General features: G+C 41.4%; 1 protein-coding gene across 3 annotated transcripts in view; it reads right to left on the bottom strand.

Annotated features, from left to right (window-relative positions):
- Positions 1-17,514, bottom strand: part of B3GALT1 (beta-1,3-galactosyltransferase 1) — a 561,315-nt gene that overhangs the window by 21,717 nt on the left and 522,084 nt on the right. For 2 of the 3 annotated variants that reach the window (XM_053597530.1, XM_053597529.1), the window contains exon 1: positions 16,594-16,904. The exons of the other annotated variant lie outside the window; for it this stretch is intronic. The gene's annotated coding sequence lies outside the window, so the exon portion shown is untranslated. Of the gene's footprint in view, positions 1-16,593; positions 16,905-17,514 lie in introns of those variants that run through there. 3 annotated transcript variants of the gene reach the window in all.

The raw sequence follows: 17,514 nt of genomic DNA, 5'->3' as shown, positions 1-17,514 counted from the left end.
CTTGGATTGGAAAGTTTCTACCACAGACTAACTTAACATAAGGTTAAAAAAAAATGTTCTGGGATTTTTATTCACCTACGTAGATAGGAGTTTTACTTTTCCTTATATTTGAGATGTCAGCCTGTTCCTGAAACTGCTCAAATGTTGCAAAGTCCCATTCAAAGCATGTTTTTACTGGGCCTGTTAGAGATGACTTTCTGTGAAATTCGAAGGCTATTTTCTTTTGTTTAAAAACTGCATTTTAATAGTCATTTCTTCAGTAAGTTCTGGAAAGATGGTACAGGTGATTTTTCCAAGAAATTTCAAGCTGTCAGTTTTCCCATTCCCTTAGTACATAATCTGAAAGTCTATGAGACAGTTCGAAAGTTTTGTAGAGGGAGAATTTAGGGAAGGTCTCTAAGTAGAATTGGAAACAGGACCGGTGTAAAAGGAAATAGTCTTTTTGGTTTTTTAAACATATAAACATAAAACCATCAGAAATTATGGTTATTGCCATTCTGTACCATATCTCTCCCGTCTAAAGAGTAACCATTTCCACACCTGGGTGGATTACTACAGCACATAGTTCTTACGATTTGTTAAATCAAGGTTACGACATTTAGTAATTAAGTCCTTCGAAATAATATGTTTAACAACATTTTATATTTAATCAATACTTACTTTTTACTAGTACCACATAAAGTGCTACAAGTAACTCATGTACTCTTAACTAAGAATTACTTCTGTTAAGAAGTAGGTATCATGGTTCCCATTTTTAGACCCAGAGAGATTAAGCAGTTTGTCCCAGCCATATAACTAATGAGTGATTAAATCTGGATTTGAGCACAAGTCTACTGAACTGTCCTATGTGGGTCTATATCACATATTCTCCATTCCACTTTTTAAACAGTGGCTTAAATTTTATTTTCCCATCTCCTTTACTTATCTGTGGAATAATGTGCAAGGCATAGAAAATGAACTCACCACTATTGTGCATCTCACCTCTGCTTAAGGGTCTTTCTAGCTCTGAACTCCTCAATTTCATAATTTAGATGTGACAGCATTTTTTTTTTTTGTAGAGACAGTCTCACTTTATTGCCCTTGGTAGAGTGCCGGGACATCACAGCCACAGCAACCTCCAAGTCCTGGGCTTAGGCGATTCTCTTACCTCCGTCTCCCCTGCCACAACGCCCAGCTACTTTTTTGTTGCAGTTTAGCCAGGGCTGGGTTCGAACCCACCCCTCTTGGTATATGGGGCTGGCGCCCTACCCACTGAACTACAGGTGCTGCCGAAGATGTGATATTATTTTTTAATGAGAATTGGAAGAAGGACGAAAACTCATCCCCATTCACTGGGCTACTCCCTTTACATTATTAAGATACTTAGAAAGCCAAACCAGTAGTTATGCTTAGAGTTCATGCAATGCTAGGACAAAGGAAAACAGTTGCTCTTTAAGGTACACAGTCACACACACACACATACACATAATTCTTTTTTTTTAAGACAGGGTCTTGCTCTATCACAAGGCTTGAGTGCAATAGAATAATCACAGACAGGCTTCTGCAACCCCAGACTCCTGAATTTGGGTGATCCTCCCACCTCAGACTGCTGAGTAGGTGGGGCTACAGACATGTTTTGCCACCCCCAGCTAATTGAAAAAAATTTTTTAGAGATAGGGTCTTGCTATGTTGTCCAGGCTTCCCTTGAACTCCTGGCCTCAAGCAATCCTCCTACTTTGGCCTCCTAAAGTGCTAGGATTATAGGGCATGAGCCACCATGCCTGGCCTTAAGGTTTATTTTAACTGAGTTCTGGATGCCAGGAGAGCTATGCTCTCTACCATATTGAGGTATTCATTTCACCTCGGGAAGAACATAGGACTTGATACCAGAAGGCTCTGTCACTTACTAGTATTAGACTGTAGCCAATAAATTCTCCATGTATGGTAGATTTTGTAGTTTAGCCAATTAATTTCCTGTTCTAATCCCCCTTTAGCCTTTCTTCCTGGAAATGTGTTGTAAAAGAAGCTGACGTCCGTAACAAGCCTCCAAGGCTCCTTTACAGCTTAGTTCCCACCAACCTGACAGTTCCGGAGAGGACACAAATGAGGGGTGAGCAGCCCGGGGGGCAGCTGCTTTCTGGTTCTTTGGATCTCTCAGAAGCACATGGAATGACAAAGGTGTGCGGTTCTATGAAACAGTCTCTAAATGCAAACATCGCGTTGTGAGCAGAGGCAGTGGTAGCAATAACGTGCCCACTATACAGCTCTAAGGAATTCTCAGGTACTTGGTGGGCTGCGTTGTTCACGGCCAGGTTGCTCTAGCTGGTTAGTTAACCAATCAGGGTCTTGACCCTCCAGAGGTTTCATGAGCTGCCTACCAACTTTTGATAGGTAACTTTCTTTTTAGCCTGGTTGAGTGAATTCTGTTGTTTACAACTAAGAACTGTAAGACATATATCATTCTCGCTACTTCTTTAAGTGCAAAAATGAGATAAAAATAATCTAATTTTTATGCTGTTTGTGAAGTGCATGGTAAACTTTAAAATGGCATATGGAGTTTAATTTTGGTTATTATTAATTGCTGGTCACTTTGGCATTGTTCAAGAGAAAGACTAACTACCACAAACTGAAGAAATAAATCCCTACTGTACTCATCCTGGAAAATGCTACAAAGCATTGTCCAGGTGAGACACAGCCCTTTGAATGGAGGATTATATTTGAAAACTCTATTTTCTCTTTTCATTGTTGTCTGAAAATGTATGGCATAAGTCTTTTGGCTGGATGTCACATGGCCCTCCTGTGATCTTGCCCTGGATGTCAACTGATTATCTCTGTCAGGGAACTCTTACACTTCTTCCCCCTAGGTGGATTCACTGAAAACCATGCAATCTTTACTTTAAAATAGGCCACCAGAGGCTGGGCGTGGTGGCTCATTGCCTGTAATCATAGCAGATCTTGGAGGCTAAGGCAGGTGGACTGTCTGAGCTTAGGACTTCAAGACCAACCTGAGCAAGAATGAGGCCCCATCTTTATTAAAAGTAGAAAAACTGAGGCAAGAGGATCTCTTGAGCTCAAGAGTTTGAGGTTGCTGTGAGCTATGACGATCCAGGGCAATGGAGTAAGACTCTATTTTTTAAAAAAGCTACCATAATATACTCTTAAAAATTACTGAAATTATATTCGTTCTTTTTTGTGATGTATTAATTTTACTTTATAACTGCACATGCCAGCGTATGTGTGGTTATTGGTGAATCTGAAGACATGCTGAAAACTTATTATTCTCTTTTTTACGTTGGTACTGAAAATGGACTATTATGCTTCTGTTTGTATTGTTTTCATTCATTGTATTTGACATTTTTGACATTAAAATTTATTAACGTTGTAATATACAAACTAACATTCAAACTGACTCCTTTTAAGGAGTTCAAAGTTGTATGAACTATAATAATTGTGGGAAGAATTAAGGGATTTTTTTAGATATATAATTTGTATGATACTGAAATAGCTAACTCTTGTTGGGGATGATTGTCTTAGATACATGGAAGAGACAAAATTTGACTTATATATCAAATTTTAAAAAATGACTAGAGAAATACCAATAGGAGAGAAATTGGTTGTAGGGGAGAGATAATGGTCGGAGGAAAGCATATGCAGAGACAAACGTGTTCAATTATTATTTATTTCAAGAAGAGGGAGCTGCCCAGCATAACAAAATGTTGTCCTCAAGATAGAATGTGGTTGAAAGTGAGAATGCGAAGGGAGCACTTGCTCATTGGTCTGTATTTTTTCCCACTAAACTGTCATCATGTTTTCCTTCAATATACCCATAACTTGGTAACTTTACCATTGGCTGTATTTTAGGTTGATTGTTTCCTTATGGCCTATGGGAAGATGATGCAATCAGTAGGCTAATTTTCTCAACTGCTTTTAACTGTGCCTCTTGGATAAACTTTAACCTCTGTAAGGGCAGAGATTTTATCTGGCTTAATCACCATTTTTATCACTCTCTCTAGTATGTCTATCTTTATCACTATATCCTAGCATAATATCACAGGGGAAGAGACATTGTAGTTGATGAAATAATGAGTAAATGGTTTCCAGTTTGCCGTAATCAGCAATTTGTTATCTAATAGTAGCATTAAGATATCATAGAAAAGTGGACTATATTCTAGAACAAGTATTCATGATGGGCTAGAAAGATACACCCAAAGGGGTTTGTACTGGGGGTCTATGTGTCTGGTATCTTCTCCTAGGCCTAGCCCTTTTCACTATTCAAGGTAAATTTCTGCCTGTAATCTTGAACTCATGACTTCATTACAAAGTTTCTAGATTTAAAATACATTTTCTAAATAAAATCTCAAGTTTTTGTGTTGAGGAAAATCTTCCTAGGGGGAGACAATAAGCACATGTGTGCACACGTACACATGCAGAATAACATCGTGAATAAAAAAGAAATTCAGACAACGTAAGACAAAACCTGAAACTTTTCTGAGTTGAATTTTTTTTTAAGGTTTGTCACAGGTTGTCAACTGTCAAATCCTTGAATTATTCTTTCCTGAATGTCTTTCTGAACAGATTTTTCAATAAATTATATGATTTGCTGTTGTGGTGGGTCATTTGTGATTACATTCATCTTGTCCAGTTACAGCAGTAACATGTAAATTGCCTCTCTAAGGGGTGATAAAGTGATGCAAATAGTGCTTTTCACCTTGGGTTACCATAGCCACAGTCATTATTTGCAAGAGCTACTGTGTTGTGTTCTTCTGTGAAATCCCCTAAAAAGATGCTTCCCCTCACATCACAGCCAAGCTACGGGTAGGAATATATACCCTGAAAGTGTGGAGACAATATCACTTCACTGCTAAAATTGCCCTTCCAGGAAGTTATCTTCTGAGCTATTGTTAAGTTGGCTTTAATATGCCTGAAAATTTTTTACAGAGGCCATTGACTGCCAGATATGAGAGAATTTATGGGGTAATAGGAATGGGGTAGGTGAAGAACAACCCTGTACTAACTGGAAAATTTTCCAGGCCTGATGCACACAGCAGAAGTCCTGGGCTCTGTGGCCCCCAGGCATGTCAGTCACAGAAGCCAAGTTCAAGAAGCTTCTGGGTCCCTGAGGAACTGTAGGGCACAGTTCCTGGAGCAATTGTCAGAAATCAGGATTATTATTTATCTTCTACTTGGGCTAGAGAGCCAAGCATGTAAGTAAGGGCCCAATAGGAGTGATGTATTCATGGAGGTCTGAAGGAAGTTTTTCAAAGTGCTGCCTTATATCCTGAGTGTATTCCAATATCCTTATTATTTTAGGTTGTGAGATGCTAATGGGTAGAAACAGGGTTAATCAAAGTTCATCAGATTTACTGAAAGATTGCTTAGGGTCTTTACCAAGATCTATTCCTTTGAGAGTCTCAAGACGGAGAGATGACGTGGCTCACAGAATTTTGTTTCTACTAGAAAAGCTTTTTGGGAACACAGTTTGGGATCCATGCTCTAGTGGATGGTTATGATGTTCCATGACTTCCATCACTTTTTTATTATTGAATTCATTTTTAAAGAGATCTAAGAAAACGGAGCCTGCTTACTTTATGGGACAAATATAATCTTATTTGAGTATTTAAAAAAATTCTTATAAATCTAATACCTTATTACTCTTGATTTCCTCCAACTTTCTCTGCCTTTGAGAAAGCTTTTGTTTTAGTATTACAAAAATGATGGATGCTCAAGACAGAAAATGTAGAGGATAAAAATAAGTAAAAAGAAAATAAAAACCACCTGCAATCCTTGCAAGCATATATAAGCCCTGCTGATAAATAGATGTAGATATTTTTTCATTAGCATTTTATATTTTTCATTTATTAATATGGGATCGTGTTGTCCATGACTTTCATGGGCTTTTTTTCTCTCTTAGCATCATTAACACCTTTGCTTGTTACTCAGGCCACTCATTTTCAATTTATATAACCATCTCTCCACTGTTATTAGATATTTCGTCTAATAGGCTTCCTACTCTTCCCAGTTTTGCTCTGTTAGCACTCTCAGGGACCCCAGCGATGTGAATGTTATAACAGCCTTGTCCTGGAAACTTCACATCCTCGGTTGTGATGTCAGAGAATAAAGACCAGCAATGGTCTGCTGCCTGGAGTCCTGAAATCACACTTATGGTACTACTGACAGGTCATAACTTCCCACCCTGAGTCATCAATATGCAACCACCACTTATTCCTGGGCCACGAGCACTGCAGAGTAGCAGACAAGCAGTCAAAGCCAGCTATTTATGGGTCAGATCCACAAAACAGTGAGTAAGTTGACCTTGGCATATGATCAGGGCTCATTAGGATGGCAGCATAAGACAATTTCATGTTTTGTTTGAAGTTATGCAGGTCAGTTATTTCAGAGCTAGCCCTGGACTGACAAGGACACATCTCTTATACCCTAGATAGTGCCTTAGCATCATAGGAACAGTTACTAAGAGGCTGGGGTCATCAATCCTGGTCGTCTGTTTGATGAGCCAAGTTCAATAATGATTTGACCCAACTGCCAAGTACTAAGAATTCCTATATGGGGATGCACCACAGAGGTCCTTCTGGACATCTGGTCAAGCACAGTATGACAGAGTTTGGCAGGCTGGATTTCTCTGGTCTAAATGGAGCTCTGTTCCAGGTATGTTATCTTGTGGGGAGAAGATCTTGATTTCCTATCATCTTAGTTTTTATAACTTTGAAGCATCATGGAATAATATTTTAAAGAAAGGAAGTCAAGTTAGGCTATCTCTAGGTGTTGAATGCTTATGAAAATTTGCAGCCACAGGTTTGGCACTCATAGCTCAGTGGTTAGGGTGCCGGCTACATACACCAAGGCTGGTTGGTTTGAACCCAGCCTGGGCCTGCTGAACAAAGACAACTGCAACAACAACAAAAAAATAGCTGGGTGTTGTGGCCGGCACTTGTAGTCCCAGCTACTTGGGAGGCTGAGGCAAGAGAATCGCTTAAGCCCAAGAGCAGGAGGTTGCTGTGAGCTGTGACACCACGACGTTCTACCGAATAGAATAGGGTGACATAGTGAGCCTCTGTCTCAAAAAGAAAAAAAAAGTTTGCAGCCACAAACTTTTATTTTTTATTTCCTAGGATTTTGGATTTTGTCAGTAGTTTTGAAAAACATTTGTGGAGGGAATTATACCAGGAGGCAGTATTGTTCAGTGCTAAAATTATAGGTCACAAACCTGAGTCTGATTTCTGCCATTTTCTAGCTGCTTCACTGCTTTGCAATCCTTTCTTTAGCTTTAAGACCGGAAAAGTGTGCCTACTTCAGATTCATGAAAATGAAATGAAACAATACCAGGAAAGCACTCGCTGCCAGTCTTTGCACACATTAGTGCTTAAAAAATACTAATGTTAATGTTTACATTGAAAGAAAGTTATAAATACACGTCAGTATTTTAATACAACTTATTAGCCGTGAGGATGCTATTATGAACATTGTTTCTACTAAGTACAGGTGCTACTGTCCTCTAAGGAGTTGAGGTCTTGAGAGTAGTCACGATTTATTTGCATGTTGTGTAGAAAGTGATGAAATAATTCTATAGAAGTAGGTATAAGATGTGAAGCTTTGCTCGGGGTAGCAGGTGCAGGGAAGACTTGAGGAGTCCCACGGCATGTGCCATAGACCTTTACTTGCTAGGAAGCATGGGTGAGTGGAAGGTGTGGTTACCACTCCCCTGTAGGATTATAAAACTCAGGCTCAAATCTAAAGAACTGAGAGACCTTGGGTGTTTTGTTTTGCTTTGTTTTGATCATTGGCTTTTATTGTCTTAAAGAAGATGTGATAAAATAGGTCCCTACCATTCATTCTCTTTACAATGTAACTTTCATATTAGTATGTGTCTTTATATAGCCCAGTTCAGGGACTACATTTTAATTCATTTGGTCTTTTTTCAGCTTTGTTAATATTTATGCCAAACCACATTCCATTAAAGTGTTAAAAAACCCGAGGAAAGTCAACTTAATAGTTTCTGGTATTTAATTAGGTGAAAACAAACAAAATTTTTATTATTTTCAAGGAAACATTATGATATGAAGTTACTTAAATATATTAGCCTATCATACTTTCCTGTGGTTAATCTCATTTTCCCCTCTCCCCCAAATATTCTCTTGGCAAATCCAGCATCTCAATAGCTGTATTCATGGTAACTATTCCAAACTTTTTGCATCTCAGTCTGGAGCATTTTACTTTCCTAATTAGGAGCATGGTTCAGTGGCTGCTGGCTAAAAACAAGCCTGGTGTGTGTTTCTCACTCTCTTAGGAGAAAGGGGTGCTGGATAGCATCTTCCGTCCTCATTAGATGGCTGATACATTTCATTTCTATAATACATTCTGCAGAAGCTGCTCAGGCAAGTGTGGCTACGCCAGTGAGGCCAGGTTTGCTAACTGGGCAATGTGAAGAACTATCCATGTAATCTCAGTGTTGGTGGGGAATTTGAGCAATTGGAGGTTTAATCCCATTGTCTTTCTTGTCCTAAAGGCATAGGAAGGCATCATCCCAAAGTTTTTTGTCCCAATTCAGAACCTACGGTGGTTCACAATGATTTGTCATCAGATGTGAATGAACTAGATGAGTCACGGTCCTTTTGTAAGAGTGAGGAACTTGTGCTGGCCCATATTGTGTTCTAACGCTGTAGGGTAGAAGAAAGCTCTCAAAGAGCTTTTAAAAAAGGTGTTTCTAAAAGCTCTTCTAGGGAGTCATGAGTATCACACAAGCATATTTATCAAATTGTCCTTCTTAATGAAATTAATGACAAGCAGTACGGCAGAGGTGGAGTTTCTTAGCTGGCATGAAAGTGCCAGCCCTCTCCTCAAGCACAATGTGTGCATCGGAGCATAATTAGTTTAGAAATGTTATTTCTGCATCTTACGGGGAGAAACTGTAGAGAAAGTAACCATTTGTAACCAAAGTGAAAAAAAGTAGTAAAATCTAAATTGGAATTTGCATCTGATTTCATTATGAGAATTGTTATTTTCTGGAAGAGACCACACTATGGTTTTCAAGGATGGAGGAGCCAGAATGAGCTGCTCTTTCTTCATCTATCAATGTTAGGCCCGTAAATAGGACGCATGCTCAGAAAACTATTATGCAGATGCTGCCGAATTTTTAAAGAAAAACATAGTTTCCATTTGGGCGCCAACTATTTATTAACTTTAAGCTTAAGTACAGATGTTTATACAGACTACTACATATAACAAATCTTTGTGATAAAGGCTCTTTTTAGTCCAAGTATATATAAATACAGTACTAATACAAGAACACCATTGCCCCGACCTGATTCTATTTGTGTATGTATGTATTTTTGAGACAGTCTCACTTTGTTGCTCTTGGTAGAGTGCCATGGTGTCACGGCTCACAGCAATCTCAAACTCCTGAGCTTAAGCGATTCTCTTACCTCAGCCTCCCGAGTAGCTGGGACTACAGGCACGTGCCACAACGCCTGGCTATTTTTAGAGTGACGTCTTGCTCTGGCTCAGGTTGGTCTCAGACCTGTGAGCTCAGACAATCCTCCCGCCTTGGCCTCCCAGAGTGTTATTCTCTTTATTTTTGAGTTCTGACCTGTGAAATTTTGAAATGGAGACCAACAGAACCTACGCTGTTCGGCAGAGCTCTCTTTTGAGTTAATAATCCACTTTACAATAGAGTCCTCATTGATGGGCGAGTCCAACATTGAGATTGCTTTTGTTAAAAACTCTGATTTCATCCTTCTAGCCCAAACTTCAGTGTTGGCAGCAAAGATGATGTAGTATAATCATCTACGCAGGGATAAACAGCACCTTAGGTGTAAATGTATCTTAGGAACTACAAGGGAAAGTTTCTAATCTTTCCTCTGGGAATTTGTACTCGGATCTGATTATGTTTGCAGAAAGATCTCGTTTTTTTCATGTATAGACTAGCGATTTGTATGATGTCAACATATAATTTCCAGTTATCTTGGGACTTGGTCAAATCAATTCCCTTTTTACGGTACTTATGTGAGGGATAGATGGGTAGCTTTCAGAATTAATTTTTACAGATTGAGATGCACATTTTATGGTGGGAGAAAAGTAGTTTCCAACATCATAGTTTTTTTTTTGTTTTGTTTAGAAAGAGTCTTACTCTGTTGCCTAGGTGTACAGTAGTGTCATTATAGCTCACAGCAACCTTAGACTCCTGGTTTCAAGTGATCCTCCTGCCTCAGCTTCCCTAGTTGCTGGGACTATGATATGTGCCACCACAGCCAGATAATTTTTCTATTTTATTTATTTATTTATTGACTGGGGCTGGCTTTGAACCCACCACCTCTGGTATATGGGGCTGGTGCCCTATTCCTTTGAGCCACAGGCGCCGCCCATTTTTCTATTTTTTTTATAGAGATGGGGGTCTCACTACATTGCTCAGGCTGGTCTTGAACTCCTGGTCTCAACTAATCCTCCTGTCTCAGCCTTCCAAAGTGCTAGGATTACAGGTGTGAGCCACTGAGCCTGGCCAGGAGAAAGGTGCACCACCACACCTAACTCCTCTGTTATTGCCTAGTGTCGCTTTTCATTGAGCAAATCAGGAACTATCTACCTTTGTGTACTGGTTTTCATCTGATTCATTATTTCAGAAATATCTTCAGGATTGTTCTGAATCTCATTTAAGGAATGGATTTCCTTGAGATACTTACTGTTTGATCTGCAAGAGGCACTTGTGCCTCTATTTTGGTTTTCGTTAAATTAGTTATGTAGTTTGTGAATGTCATGTTCGTAACCTCTGTAGGAGACACTGCCATCTGCCATACAGCTTAGCCTCTGAACGTGGGCTTCGAGGATGCTATATTTATTTCAAGGACAAAGAAGCCAGAGGGAAAGGGGACACATTTATTTTCACTTTTCACAGACAACAGTGGGAATGAATCTACACTCTGGCAGGGAGACCGCATTAGGTGCCAAAGTGCCACAGTTATTTTCATAATGTGTAATCTAAGGTGGGTTGATTCATCTCTGATAAACAGGCATGTTTAGTGAGGGGAGGCAAAATTATGCATTGACCCTCTGCCTGCCCCTTAAGAAACCAATCACATTCCTTCTCTCCACCAACGCCAGAGTAGGAACCTTTCTGCTCCGTTGAACTGGCTTCCTGCATCTACTTAGCAAACTGACTAATGGCTCTGGCTCGTACCCTGCTGTCACCTCTAATGCTACCCTGTGTAACTGCTCCTCCTCCAATGAAAGGAACCAAAGTTCATTCCCAAGACTGGTTTGGGGTGCATTTTTACTTGATTTTGTAAATGTAACTACTGCGCTCCACCACCTCCACCCACCGCTAAATAGGACTTTTGAAGACTGTGAAGGAACATGTTTTTAGGAAGTGCTTTGCTGTTAAAAATCTTGGAGAGGAATGATTCGCAACAGGGTATTTGTTGAAGATGGCTCAACCCACCAGCTCCTCTACAGAGCCAGGACCTGCCATCCGTGTCCCTTCCATTGTGCCACGCAGCTGCCTTGTTCACTTATGGTCTTTCTGAAGAACCTGGCTTTTCAGACAGTGCACACTCAATATGTTACATGGTTAATAATACCACAGTATTAGGCCTCAGGTTTTACCACTGTGAATCTAGGTGGTTATAAAGGACTATTAGATACTGGCTCTTGAATCATTAATTCCTCTTCTCTCTACATATGATGCAGTTTTCCTAAGTCCAAATAGTATCACCCATGATGGGGTTTTTTGGCAGGGGCAGGTGAAATCTTGCATCTCTGATCTCTCTTTCTTATTTCTACTTCTCTGTGTTTTCTCCACCCAGTGAGGGTGAGCAATTTTCACAGGCTTTATGCCTGAGAAAGCACTTGGTAATCTAGCTTTAAAAACATCTCCGTATTTCTTCCTCCCTTTATTAATGGCTCCTTCTCCCACTCTCCTTTCTTTTCTCTCCACTTTTGCTCTTCTGGCAACAATGCTGTGATTTTGGGGCCACAGGTGCAGGTGTTCACCTCAAATCCTTATTTTGGCCATTTTAAGAACATAACCTGTTCGTTTTGAAAGACTCAGGTGGTTTTAATATTGGTTTAACATTGCGTATGTCCAAAAGACAGGAATTGGAGAGCTAATCAGTGACTACCCAATTTAAAGCGCAATTACATAGTAATTCCTCAATTTGCTTTTGAACACTGAATCCTCTCCGTGGGTTTCAGACAGATGTCATAGCAGATGCACCTCGTATAAAGGAGAATTTCCATTCACTGCAGCACTGGTTGGGCTTACCATCTGCGGCAGTGTTCAATTAAATTGTTAATAAAGGGCACTGTTGAAAACTACTCGGAAGTAGGATTCAGACAGGAGAGGGACGGAAATTGTCAAACATGGGAAGTTCCCATGAGTAAGTACACCAAATATATAAAGTACACCAAAGGTATTTCAAAGGATTGAGGAATACTTGGTTTGGCTTTGGGACAAATTTGTGACAGTAATTTATAGTAACAACCAGATTTAGTAGAGAAGTTTCCAGTGTACAAACTTATTTCTACTTACACTACCTCACTTGATTGTTGCCAGAATCTAGGACAGAGACATGCATGTCCCACAGCTCAGAGGCTCCCCCAAGTTCCTCTAACTGCTGAGTAGCGTGGCCCACACCCAAGGGAGGCTGCCAGATGTCAGGCCACTTTTCCTGGCATCACGTCACGCTGTTTCCTCATGGGAACAGTCAGTTCAGTCAACAAATCAATTCGACTGTGCATGTGTTTTTAATCAAATCGACTGACCTTTTTGACTTGTTAATTTAAAATCAAAGTGATTAAATCGGCTATTTGTGCAGGCAGGTTAGGAAGCACTTGCTTATTTTTACATCGAATTCTTGGTTTGGGCAGCATATATATATTTTCAGAACACTACAGTTTGAAATCAATTATTTGTGTAACATAGGAAATGGCTAGACTTGTACAAGCCTTTTCAATTAAATCCATATACATCCAAGATCATCACCACTGGCAGCATCACCCTCAAATATGTAGCACAGCGTGCCTATACTGATAGGAAGGGTTCAAAACTATGAGCAAGTAAATGAATGCGCAAACTCCTCCATTGCAAGCCCTTTGCTGAGGGCTGGGAAAAACGTGTACATCTCCTTGATTTTTTTTTCTGACCAACTTTTTCTTAAGCATGACTGTATCTCCACCCAACCCAGTTCTGGCTTAATGTCCTTCCTTATTCTAATCTGGACGATTGGAGGTTTGACCGTAGCCTTCCCTCTATGACCCTCCTTCCTGGTCTGTGATCAGGCCTGGCCTTAGTGAGGTCTGTCTTTTAGGAAGCCGCTCAAGTGCTGAGGGCTGGAGAGAGTTCACTTTGTTTGGTCCTTGAAGGCACTTTCCTGGGCATGACTTCTGGTGAGAATGGCAGAGAGAAATGCTCCCGTCTGTCAACTGACTCCCACACAGATGTCAGAGCTGGGCTGCAAACACCGCTTCTTTTCTTTCTGTGTGGTTCTTCTTCATAAAAAATGCCAGTGCTGTCTAGAGATTTCTTCCCCCTTTCCTCCTTTCCCGTAAGACTGAGGCGGCTCATGGCCTGCTCCCTCCGCTGCCCTCCCATTTCCGTCCAGCCGTGCTCCTCCCCAGTTCTCCACCCACTGCGCTTATTTACCCTTCTTGGCTTTGCACCCTTTTGGGAGCAGCCACCTTTCTGTGACTTCTTTTTATTTTCAGAATGTAAAAATTAAAACAAATAGATTTAGGGAGTACAAGTGTCGTTTTGTTACATAGACACAGTGCATTATGCATGGGGGCCAAGACTGGGCTTACAGTGTGACCCCCTCCTGGATGGCAGGGTACACCATTCAGGAGGTGCACCAGCTACATAAGTTGTCATCCCTCACTTCCCTCCCTCCCTCCCATCCTCTCACTCTCCGAGGGTCCATTGTCTATTTGTCTTCTCTGTGTCCATGATACAGAGAAGGTACATGTTATTTATCTTCTCTGTGTCCATGATAAGGGTACATGTTATTTATCTCTCGCTTACACGTGAGAACGTGTGGTATTTGACGTTCCATTTCACTTAAGATAATAATGGCCTCCAGTTCTATCCATATTGCTGCAATAGATATGATTTTATTATTTACTATGGCTGATAGTATTCCACAGTGTGTGTATATATGTGTGTGTGTGTTTACGTGTACCTACGTGTGTGTGTTATATATACATATGTACACACATACACCATATTTTCTTTATCCAGTCATCTGTTGGTAGGCACTTACGCTGATTCTGTCTTTGCTGTTGTGAATAGTGCTCGATGTATTAATGAAGGTGTCTTTTATATATAATCATGTCTTTTCCTTTGGGCAGATATTCAGTAGTGGGATTGCTGGATTGTATGGTAGTTTAATTTTCAGTTCTTTGAGGAATCCCCACACTGTTTTCCATGGAGGTTGCACTAGTTTACATTCCCCAACATTCCTGTCCCATTGTTCTATGTGGCCACCTTCCTCCTGCATATCTCAGAAGACTGTTCTCCCAGACCACTGGGAAGCTCAGAGGACTGTTCTCCCAGACCACTGGGAAACTCAGAGGACTGTTCTCCCAGACCACTGGGAAGCTCAGAGGACTGTTCTCCCAGACCACTGGGAAACTCAGAGGACTGTTCTCCCAGACCACTGGGAAACTCAGAGGACTGTTCTCCCAGACTACTGGGAAGCTCAGAGGACTGTTCTCCCAGACCACTGGGAAGCTCAGAGGACTGTTCTCCTCAGACCACTGGGAAGCTCAGAGGACTATTCTCCCAGACCACTGGGAAGCTCAGAGGACTGTTCTCCCAGACCACTGGGAAGGTCAGAGGACTGTTCTCCCGAGACCACTGGGAAGGTCAGAGGACTGTTCTCCCGAGACCACTGGGAAGCTCAGAGGACTGTTCTCCCAGACCACTGGGAAGCTCAGAGGACTGTTCTCCCAGACCACTGGGAAGCTCAGAGGACTGTTCTCCCAGACCACTGGGAAGCTCAGAGGACTGTTCTCCAAGACCATCGGGAAGCCATAGCTTGCCTCTCAGCTGAGCAGAGAAGGGAAGAAAGGAAACCAACACAGAAGGAAAGGCATGAAATGAAACTTGCAAGGAATAGAGAGAGGGGATATGAGAATCCCCTGCAGCTTGAACAGTGAAACTCGTAAATGCGCCAAGACTTGCCTCCCCCTGTCTGTCCTGCTCCAACTTAATATGTAATACTTTAGACATCTATTATTATTAGAAATAATTACTGCAAGATGTCTGACATAGTCAGTCAGACATTACAGACACTTAGGAAGACATTTATTGCCTTATTGCTTTTTAAGGCCCAAAGTAACTCAAATAAATATATGACAATTGGGTTTAAACCATGGAGAAATGTCTAGTTTTGACAGAAGTGGGATTATATTCCTGGAAAAAGGTTCTTGGTATTACAATACATAAATTGTGGCAGTCTATTGTGAGGGATATAACAGAAAATTTAGAGTAATAGTCACCAAGTGCTGAAATTTGAGTATGATAATTTGGAAACAGGAGAGCGTAACATACAGATCTGGATTGCATAGGAGTTACTTCATCACCTTGCTATTGCAAAGCCTCCCATAGCCATGTCCGCTGTTTCTGAGTTCAGCCCCATGTGGGCCTGTATAGCATGCACTTTTCTCCTCTCTCCAGTCTGTAAGTCACCAATAAACTACTCTCTCTTCTGTTATTGTGTCAGAAAAAAAAATAACGAAAAATCTGAATTCCAGTCCTCCACACGTTACTCTTGAAAATGTTCTGTAACCTCTATAAAGCCCTGTTTCTCTTAATCTCCAAAATAAAGCTGCTACAGAACCAATCACACAGGGTTGTTCCTGGCTCAAATAGGATCATTCTATGAAGCTCCTGGTGTAGTGCTTAGTACACAGTAAGCATTCAGTAAAGGCTGCCCATGATCAGGACTGTAATTTTTAAAAAGAGAGCATGTTCAAGTCTGTCCTGGTAAAGGACACATTTGCCTTTTGATTATTTTCCTGAGAGACAAACAAAGGGTCGTGGTTTAGCTTGGCTGTTGGGGACATACGATCTGGGAGAAATTGACCTCTCCTGTGGACTGTAGTAGGAAAAGTATCAAAAACCATGATGGTAAGTCTTATATCCACTCTCTGACCTCTGCCAATTATATTTCTGACCATTTCACATACCCACAGAACGTTTTCCATGGAGTGGTGCTCATTAATTCATTACCAGGCAGTTCCTCATAGCTTAGCCTTATTTAACTAGAGTTTGAGGTATATTCTGTGCTATTAGGAAAGATTTGAGAATCTATTTGTGGGATGGTAGGTAGACTCCACTGGTGAAGGAGGATTTGTTGACCTTTTCATACGATAGGGCATTTCCCAAATCCTGGGATGATATGGTACATGCTAATTAATTTGACAAACACCTACAGAGCACCTGCTTCCTTTGGGGCCTGGGGACAGGTCCAGGAAATCAAAGGTGCATGAAACAGACCTGCTGAGAAACACAAGGCTTTACACATAGCTAAATAAACACAGTACTTGTTGAGGTGACTGGGAGATAAACCTTTGCTTAATTCTAAGCGCTCTTTGCTCAGAACTACCTACCTGGAAGTGGCTGTGACGGGTCTGTGGCCCAGAGAAGTCCTTGCTGTGCTGTCTAGTAATCTCTCCAGGGCTCAGTGAAATCCTCTGAGAGTAACTGCCACCAAATCCCAGGAAGAAGCTCCGGGACATGGCCAACCCTAAACTCAACAACCACTGTTAGGGAGTTATGTAATGAACTGGTTTCTGCTCCCGGGTGTTCCAAGGCTGATGCACAGCTCGGGAAGGGCTTCTGTGTGAGAAGAAGTTATCTGACCCCTGCTCTTGGGTTATCATGCATCCAAGGCCGTAAGCAAACACTCCATCAGCAAGACAAACTCCAGGCAGCAGCTATGCAGTGAAGGGAAACCACGTGTCTGTGGCCAGTCAGAGGGCAGGGGTGAGAATTATTTGCAGAGGACAGTCTGTCTCTCTCTCCCCAGCCTGTTACTGCCCCAGCTGGAGCTGCTCAGCTTCATGCTGCTCATTCAGGCTCAGCCAGGGGGTGGTCTCAACCAATCCTGTTCCCTACTCAGAATTTAGGGGCCAAGGACAGTAACACAGCTGCTGAGGATTGCCTCAGATTTCCAGCTGGCCAGATGCTCAGCCTTTAGGAGTGGAGCCGCCATGTTTTGCTTTGTTCTCTGGGGCTGATGGGCCACCATGTACCCTGCTCTGTAACCGGCACCTGTCTTGTTCTTCGCAGCCCACTCCTCAGAGCCTCCTTTCCTCAACTGGCAGGTGAATGTGTAAACACCGAATTGAGGGCTGCTTTAAGCCATAAATGAGATCAGCTGTGAGGCACCTGGTGCATGGAAGATGCGTCATTTGAGCTTGGTCTGAGTCTTGACCTTTGTTCATTTTGTCACATAGGTGTGTTCTTGGAGCCTGGAGTTCTGCTTCTGAATATGAAGCACGATTGTTTTGGTGTAGAGGACATTTGGT

The sequence above is a fragment of the Nycticebus coucang genome, chromosome 7, assembly GCF_027406575.1.
Source record: "Nycticebus coucang isolate mNycCou1 chromosome 7, mNycCou1.pri, whole genome shotgun sequence".
NCBI lineage: Eukaryota > Metazoa > Chordata > Mammalia > Primates > Lorisidae > Nycticebus > Nycticebus coucang.
This window is presented reverse-complemented; position numbering and strand designations above follow the sequence as displayed.